General features: G+C 39.7%; 1 pseudogene; it reads left to right on the top strand.

Moving 5' to 3' along the window:
• The first annotated feature begins 8,664 nt into the window (after window positions 1-8,664).
• Window positions 8,665-9,190, top strand: LOC118528810 (ferritin light chain pseudogene; annotated as a pseudogene).
• The last annotated feature ends 263 nt before the right edge of the window (window positions 9,191-9,453 follow it).

Genomic DNA, 9,453 nt, shown 5'->3' with positions numbered 1-9,453 from the left:
TAGTTTTTTTGAGGAAACTCCATATTGTTTTCCACAGTGGATGCACCAGTTTGCATTCTCACCAACAGTGCACAAGGGTTCTCTTTTCTCTATACCCTCACTGGCATTTGTTATCTCTTATCTTTTCCTAAGAAACACCCTAACAGGTGTGCAATGGTATCTCATTATAGTTTTGACTTGCATTTCCTATATGACCAGGTTGAACACAGAAGTGTTGAACACTTCTTTATGTACCTGTTGACCGTTTGGTTGTCTTCTTTGAAAAAAGGTCTATTCAGGTTCTCTGACCATTTTTTAATTGGATTATTTTGGGGGTTTTGCTAGTAAATTGTATGAGTTCCTTGAATATCTTGGATATTAACCTCTTATCAGATATATGGCTTGCAAATAAATATTTTCTCCCATTGCACAGCTTGCCTCTTTATTTTGTTGATGCTTTCCTTTGCTGTATAGATGCTTTTAAATTTGATGGAGTCTCAGGGATTCCTGGGTGGCTCAGTCAGTTAAGTGTCTGCCTTTGGCTCAGGTCATGATCCCAGGGTCCTGGGATCAAGTCCCACATCAGGCTCCCTGGTCAGAGGGGAGCCTGCTTCTCCCTCTGCCTGCTGCCCCCCTGCTTGTGCTCTCTCTTTCTGGCAAATAAATAAATCTTAAATAAATTTGATGTAGTCTTACTTGTTTATTTTTGCTTTTGTTGCCTTTGCTTTTGTCAGCTATTTTAAAAAATTATTGTCAAGAGCGATGTCAAAGAGCTTACTCCCACGTTTTCTTCCAAGATTTTTATGGCTCAGGTCTTACATTCGAGTCTTTATATTGAGTTGGTTTCTGTGTCTGGTATAAGGTAGGAATCCAGTTTCATTCTTTTGCATGTGGCTGTCCAGTTTTCCCAGTATCATTTATTGAAGAGACTATTCTTTTTCATTGTATATTCTGGGATCCTTGGTCAAAAATTAATTAATCGTACATACATGAATTTATTTTGGGCTCTCTATTCCATTCCTTTAACCTATGGGTCTGTGTATATGCCAAACACCATACTGTTTGTTATTACTATAGCTTTGTAATATAGTTTGGAATCCGATAGTGTGATGTCTCTGCCTTTGTTCTTCTTTCTCAAGACTCTTTTGGCTATCAGGGTCTTTTGTGGTTCCTTATGAATTTAAGCATTGATTAGTCTATTTCTGTGAAAAATGCCATTGGAATTTTTTTTTCCATTGGAATTTTGATAGCAATTGCATTGAATCTGTAGATCACTTTGGGTAGTACAGACATTTTAACAATATTATTTCTTCCAATCCATGAGCATGAGATATCTTTTCATTTATTCATATCTCCTTCAATAAATTTCATCAATGTTTTATAGGTTTCAGGGTACAGATCTTTTACTTCCCTGTTTAAATTTATCTCTAGGTATTTTTATTCTTTTTGATGCCATTGTAAATGGGATTATTTTCTTAAAGCCTCTTTTCAATTATTTAGTGTTAGTGAATAGAAATGCAACTGATTTTTGTACTTCTATATGTTCTCATCCCCCATACTCACCTAGTCTCATAGCTTTAAATACCATCCATATGGTGATTACTATCAAATCTATATTTCCAATCTAGACTTCTTCCTTGAAATCCAGATCTATTTATCTAATTTTCTATTCTCCTTTTCCTCTGCAATGTTTAATAGACACCTGAATCGTCATGGGAGCAACACTAGAGAAAGCGAGCAGAGAGAGTTAAAAAAATAAATCTTTAGGGTTTTTTTTTAAGACTCATTTATTTATTTAAAGAGAGAAAGAGAGAAAGAGTGTGCACAGTGGGGGAGGGGCAGGGGAGAGGGAGAGAATCTCAAGCAGACTCCCCGCTGAGCACAGAGCCCCATGTGGGGCTTGATCCCAAGACCCAGAGATCATGACCTGAGCCAAAATCAAGAGTTGGATGCTTAACCAACTAAGCCACCCACCCAATAAATCTTTAGTTTTACAACTGGGATTTTCTATTGCAACATCATGCCAAAAAAAATCTATCCATCTACGAACAGATACTTTACATTTAATCCTCAATCTCCTAAAATGGGTTAAATCGATTCTGTGTTACTCATGAGAACCAAGGCTCAGAATGGCTAAACAAATTGAGATCACAAAGCTAATGAGCAGCAGAGCTGGGATTGAACCCAAATAATCAGAATCCGCTTCACCAAGCTGTTCCAGTGTGTAGATTTCTAAATCAATTCAGATAATATACTCTAATCAAGATCTTGATGCTGAAGAGAAGCAAAGGTTTCCAGGATGAAGTTAAAACAGCTGTAATAAATTTTTTTAAGTATCTTAAAAATGTGTTATTTGAGCTTTTTCATTATCCACATCCCAAAGGAAATACTTGATTCATTAATTTTGGAATTTATCTCTGAAAAACTAATTTTAGTGTTGTTTAAAATTTATCACTTATAAATCCCTTCCATTAGAAGTTACTTTCCTTGGATATTTACTGATGGTCTTAATTTCCCTTCAACTTTAGGTCTTGCTTCAATCACAACCGAATAACAAAAATCTATCCATCCATGGAAGTTGTTAATAATATATCATCAAGTACCTAATCAAAAAAGGAAAGGAAGTTTTGTGGCAATCTTTTCTCTAATTTCCACAAATACAAATGACATATCTCATGAGAAATAAGAGACACTTAAAAAAATAATTACGTGATGCAATATGGCAGGATTTTTGACACAGGGATCTTTCCTCAATTTAATCATTTTTATTTTATCATTTCACTTAAATATGAGCAAATGTTTCTAGCCCTATCATTCCTTGAATCCAAGCTGCCATCAGGTCTCACCTGTCAAGATCCAGCAAGCTGCAAAGACAGAAACCACTTGAGGCCTTTCACATGTAGTCTATGGTTACCTGTGTAATAGAAGACCTAAAAAGCCAAACAAGAAAAAGTGAGGCAACTCCAAGACTAGTTGCATCAGGGAGCATCCACCATCCCTGAAAGGTGAATGATGAGAGGTGGGTTATCAGAGTCCTAAAGCCAGAGGTGTCTGGTAGGATCTGAAACCATGATGGAGTCTACATGTCAGGAACTCAGACCTACTAGGAGGGGACTTGTGACTGGAGCTGGAGTCATAGCTAGAGGAGGGAGAGGGAGTACATGGTAGGCAGAGTAACGTCCCCCTCTAAATGTCCACAACCCAATCCTCAGGACCTCTGCATATGTTACTTGACATACCAAAAAGGACTCTGCCGATGTGATTAAATTAAGGATCTGGAGATGGGGAGATTACCCTGAATTATTAGGACTGGCTCAATGAAATCACAAGAGTGCTCTTAAGTAAAAGAGAGAGACAGGAGAGTCAGAGATGTGAGGACAGAGGCAAGGGTCAGAGTCAGAGAGATATTTTGAGATGCTAAATTTCTGGCTTTGAAGATGAGAAAAGGGTCACAATCCAAGGAACACAGGTGACATCTTCCAGCTGGAAAAGGCAAGGAAATGATTCTCCCGTTGACTCTCCAGAAGGAATACAGCCTTGCTAACACCTGATTTTAGCCCAGGAAGACCTTCTTCAGACTCCTGTAAGATAATACAGATATGTTTTTTAAGCAATTAAATATGTGCTCATGTATTGTAACTGCAATAGAAAACTAATACAGAATGATAAACCCAGATTTCCACCCATCTCCTACTCTCCAATCTTCTACCAGTAGCTCAAAATAGTAAATGCTACCAAAAAGGCAGAGAAGCAATAGTTCTCTGCTAGACAGGGGAGAGATGGGAGAAAAGTAGGGATCTTCCTTCATTCATTCCTGACCTTTACAAGTCATGTTCTTCTGTGTGGCCATTATATTTTAAAGTATGGGGTTTATTTGGTTCTGCACTGCCCTATGTTCTTACTCTATACTCTCCCTAATTCTTTAATTTCCTTAATGGCAAATGCCCAAAAATATAGATTTTTTTTCCCCCAACCTCTCCTCTAAGCTCCAGTATACTAACTGCCTGTTTGAATTTATCACTTAAATGTTTCAAGGTTATCTCAAAATCAACACGTCAAAAATGAACCTCTAATGTTACCCCAAATCTGCTTCTGTGTTTGGCCTATAAGGGATATATGTAGGGGCAAGTTTGGAGGTTTATATGCTGTCTCACATCTTCCATCCTTCTCTCCAATCCTGTTCCTTTTTCAGCATTCCCTCCTCCATGAATTCAACTGTGCAAGGAAGAAACATGGGAACCATCTCTGGCTCTTGTCCAGTTCCTTGCCATCCCCATCTCACATCCCCAGTCTGCATAACAGACTAATAACTAATCTTTCCAAAATGCAAATGTGTCAAGTCATGGGCTCTTCAATGATTACCCAATGCTCTCAGGATAAAGAGCCATATTCCTAAAGCTGGTCCCAAGACTGCATGAACTGACTCTACCATGAACTGGATCCTCAGCCTCATTCCAAATGATACTCTCTCTTGTACTCTGCACAATAACCACACTGGCCTTCTATCGCTTCAAACAGACCAAGTCATCTTCTCGTACAGAATGTATATGCCTGTCTAGTCAGTTCTGGCTGCAGCGCAAACAACAGGATTGTTGTAACTAACATAGATTGTGGCATAAACAACAGAAATTTATGTTCTCACAGTTCTGGAGGCTAACAAGATCAAGATCAAGGTGCCAGCATGAAAGGTTTCTGGTGATATCCCTCTTCATGACTGTAGGCTGCTGCCATCTCATTGTGTATTCATATAACTTCTTTTGTGTGTGTGCACGCAGGGAGAGAAAAAGAAAGAAAACTCTCCCATGTTTCTTCTCCTAAGAGCTCTAATCCTATCATGGGAACTCCACCCACATAACCTCATCTAAACCTGATTATCTCCCAAAAGCCCTATCTCCAAATACTTTCATGTTGGGGGTTAGGGTGTCAATATATGAACTGGGGAGGGGAGTGGGGTGGGGAGACACCACTCAGTTTGTAGTAATGCCTGTGTCTTGGACACACCACAACCCCATTCTCATAGCTCAGCCCTAATGAACATTTTCCAAGGCAACCTTGTAGGACCCCTCCCTAAGAATACAACCAATCCTCCTATAACAAATTATCGTGTCTCTTTCTTCATAACAAATGTCAAAGATGAAATTGTACATTTATTTATGTGGTTACCTAATAACATTTCATATCCCATATTCTGTTGTTGTCTTTGTGGAAGAAGGGACATTATCTTTTTCTGTTCACCCTTATATCTTCACTGTCCAAAACAAAGCCTGATATAGAGTAAGTGAAGGATAGTTGAAAGAAAGGCAGGCAGGGATAAGGGGCCTCCACCCTAAGAGGAAACCACCCTTAAAAGGATTTTATATCACCCTGGAAGGAGCTCTCCACCCTTTCCCACATGATAGGCAGATGACAAAAACCTGATTGGGTGACAGATGCAAGGAGGGTTAATCAGATTAAAACAGCCCTCCAACAAGCCCATAAAAACCCCTAGATCTAAAAGCCAAATCCACAGCCCTCTCGGGTCCCCTCCCTCTTCAGGAGCATTGTACTACAACTCAATAAACTTTGCTTTGTAGCCCACCACTCTTCATTTGGTCTACCTCTTCATTCTTGGAAGAAGCGTGACCAAGAACCGCCATGACCTAGAACCGAGGGCATTAAGGGAAAGAAATCCTGTAACATAAGTATTCAACATATATATGCCAGATGAAATAATGAATGGGAAAATTAGTTCCTAATTTAATTTCACCACTTCCTAGCTATAGGACTTTGCCAGATTACTTAATTTCTCTGATCCTCAGTATTCTCATCTTTAACATAAGAGTAACAACTACCTCCTGCTGTAGATCTAAAACTTCTAGTGCAATCTGTGGCCAATAGTAAGTGGCAATAAGTGTTATTGATGAGAGATTTTACCACATGGTTTAAATGCCCTCATAAATGCTCTAAAATTTAAAAAAATATCTCTCTGACTAAACTTTAATCAGGCTGGCTCCCCTGAGCCCCCTTCTCAATGAGGCCCTACCTTTCAATCTCTATTCTTGTGGAGTTCAGTTCTTTTTTTTTAAAGATTTTATTTATTTATTTATTTAATTGACAGAGAGAGAGACAGCGTGAGAGGGAACACAAGCAGGGGGAGTGGGAGAGGGAGAAGCAGGTTTCTGGCCGAGCAGGGAGCCTGATGCGGGGCTCGATCCCAGGACCTTGGGATCATGACCTGAGCTGAAGGCAGTCACTTAACCAACTGAGCCACCCAGGCGCCCCTTGTTGAGTTCAGTTTTAGCAAGAATCCTGCTAAGTCAGTTTAGCCAGGATCCTCCATCTTTGGTATCTGATCACCCTCTATATCTGATTGAATTCCTCATCCCCCACCCTGGATGTCTTAACACCCTGGCCTGACCTCAGCAAGAATCCTGTCAAGTCCCTTTCGCCAGAATCCCCCTAGCCTTGATGCTTCCTCTCAGTAACTGTTCATCCACTGACTCCCACCTTGTTCCTTGGCTATACAATCCTGTTTTTCCTTATTCAGAGTTGAGCTTGATTTCTCTCCCCTACTGAAAAGCCCTATTGCAGTAATCCTCTTGAATAAAGTTTTCCTTACTATCTTCAATAAGTGTCATGGAAAAATGTGTCTTTAACAAAACTATTTGAAACAAAATAAGTTTATTTTATTCATTGTTATCTAGACCCAAGTGAGAACTTTATGTCACTGAAAAACAAGGAAAATAGGGTATAATTAAGGGAAAAGAAGTATCATAAAATCTGAAAAAAAAATCAAGATGTGATGATTCTAGTAAGATTGAGAAAATCTTTTTTTTTTTTAATTTTTTTTTTTTTAAGATTTTATTTATTTGTGAGAGAGACAATGAGAGACAGAGAGCATGAGAGGGAGGAGGGTCAGAGGGAGAAGCAGACTCTCTGTTGAGCAGGGAGCCTGATGTGGGACTCGATCCCGAGATTCCAGGATCATGACCTGAGCCGAAGGCAGTCGCTTAACCAACTGAGCCACCCAGGCGCCCGAGAAAATCTTTTTTTTTTTAAGGATTTTTATTTATGAGTGAGAGAGAGAGGGAGAGATCACGTGGGGGGAGGAGCAGAGGGAGAAGGACAAGCAGACTCTGCACTGAGCACAGAGCCCTATGCTGCAGGGCTCGATCCCACAACCCTGAGATCATGACCTGAGCCGCAACCAAGAGTTGGACACTTAACTGACTGAGCCACTCAGGTTCCCCAAGATTGATAAAATCTTACAGATAAAAAAAAAGTACATTTAGAATAAATTATTGGTAGACAAAATTATCATATATGAAAATAGAGTAGGAACCAGACTATAATTCCCATAACTGTGTGGCTCCTCTGAACTCAATTCAATGCCCTTCGGGTCCCAGGAGAAAAAATTCTAAAAGGCCTATCATAAGAGGAAAACTGCTGCTTTTGCCCATATCAGAAAAATTATTACTGGAGGATCAGAATAAAAGAGATCAAAGCTATTTCATGCCACTTGCCTCTGCACTTGAGAGCAGGTTCAGGAGGTAGAGCAGAAACTGTAAGACAATACTATGCTCCTTTGAGGGCATAATTACTTTTTAAAGGGGGGGGATTAAAGAAGTCAATAAACCAAGATATAGGATGCTTGCCTATCATCTCACAAAATACAGTAAAATGTAGCCAAATACAATTATGTTCTTTAAAAGAAAGTATGGATGACTTTATTCTGCATAATATATCAAAGAACTTAGATCAAGGTCACTATAGTTTTAGGTTTTAATTATATATCACATGCATTTCAGATTAATAATATTCAAAGTCTATCAATCAAGATTCTGGCATTTAGTGATCAGAAATATACAAATTGGTTATAACCTCTATAATAGAAGCAATTTTAGCTCTACCATGTTCAGGAGTAATATGTGACTCCCAGGGGAGTGCCTCTCTGTTTTCCCTTTGTGTATTTAGCATTCTTGCATTTGTTTGTAGTTATTTCTTCATTGTTCATCTCTCTAACTAAGCTGTGAAACTTTTGCATATAAGAACATGGTATTGTTTTGGTAACCTTAAGATCCAGCACCTGAATAGAATAAAAGAACAGATTTACTATACATTGAGAAATGAGAAAACTTAATATTTTCAATAATAGCAGTCACCATAAGTAATATTTATAATTGTAAAAACTTATTAAATTTAACAGAAGTTGATAATCATGTACAAGTTTATGAACTTGTTGCTACAGAGGATTAAAAAAAGATACAAAAAACCCCATATCTTTTTATTTTCAGTTAATCTACAGTGTAATAGGTGATGACATGTGTGAGACGAATTATTTAAAAAAATGAGACTAGTGCTATTATCAACAAATTTGTGATTCAAAGGACAGATGACTTATGTAAGTAGTCTGAATAATGGCCACCCAAAAAGGTCAAATACTAATCCCTGGAATATGTAAATCTTGCCTTATGAGGAGAAAGGGCCTTTGCAGATGTGATTCATGATCTTGATTTGAGAAGATTATCCTGGATTGAGTAAATAGGCTCTCAATCTAATCACAGTGTTACCAGAAAAAAGCAGAGGGAGGTTACACAGACAGAAGAGAAGGTGATATGAAGATCAACAGAGAGAGATTTAAAGATGGCAGCCTTCCAGGACCAGCCAATACCTTATTTGAGCCTAGTTCCTTATGATAGATCAACCATGAGCTCTCAGATTCCTCACAATTATTCCACCAAGGTGGAGGCTGCTATCAACTGCCTGGTCAACATGCACCTGTGGACTTCTACACCCATGTCTCTAGGCTTCTACCTCAACCTTGATGAGGTGGCTCTGGAGAGCTGGGCCATTTCTTCCATGAGTTGGCTAAGGAGAAGCACAAGGGTGCTGAGAGTTCCAGGAAGATGCAAAACCAGCACAAAGGTTCCGTCCTCTTCAGGGACCTGCAGAAGACTTCCCAAAATGAGTGGGGTAAAACCTTGAACATTATGAAAGCTGCCCTGGTTCTGGAGAAGAACCTGAACCAGGCCCTTTTGGATCTGCAAGCCCTGGGTTCCCCCCACCCTGGGGAAGACTCTTATTTCTGTGCCTTCCTGGAGAGCCACTTCCTAGACGAGGAGGTGAAACTCATCAAGAAGATGGGCCACCACCTGACTAACTTCTGCAGGCTGGCTGGCCCCCAGGCTGGTATGGGTATCTCTTCAAAAGGCTCATCCTCAATCATGACTAGGAGTTTCTGAAGCCCAGCAGCCTTGGAGGGGCCCCTCTGGCATCCCTCTGGTGCCAGGGCTTGTGTGTGAGCCTTTCCCTGCAGCTCCTGGGCAGCTTTTTAACCACCCTGGAGTCCTCTCCCAAGCAGTGGACCAAATGGAAGCAATAAAGCTTTCTGCAGCAAATAAAACAAAATAAAGATGGCAGCCTTGAAGATTGAGGTGATGCTGCCACAAGCCAAACAATGCCAGGGGCCACCAGAAGCTGGAAGAAGTAATGGGA

This window comes from Halichoerus grypus, chromosome 3 (genome assembly GCF_964656455.1).
Source record: "Halichoerus grypus chromosome 3, mHalGry1.hap1.1, whole genome shotgun sequence".
In the NCBI taxonomy this organism is placed as follows: Eukaryota; Metazoa; Chordata; class Mammalia; order Carnivora; family Phocidae; genus Halichoerus; species Halichoerus grypus.
This window is presented reverse-complemented; position numbering and strand designations above follow the sequence as displayed.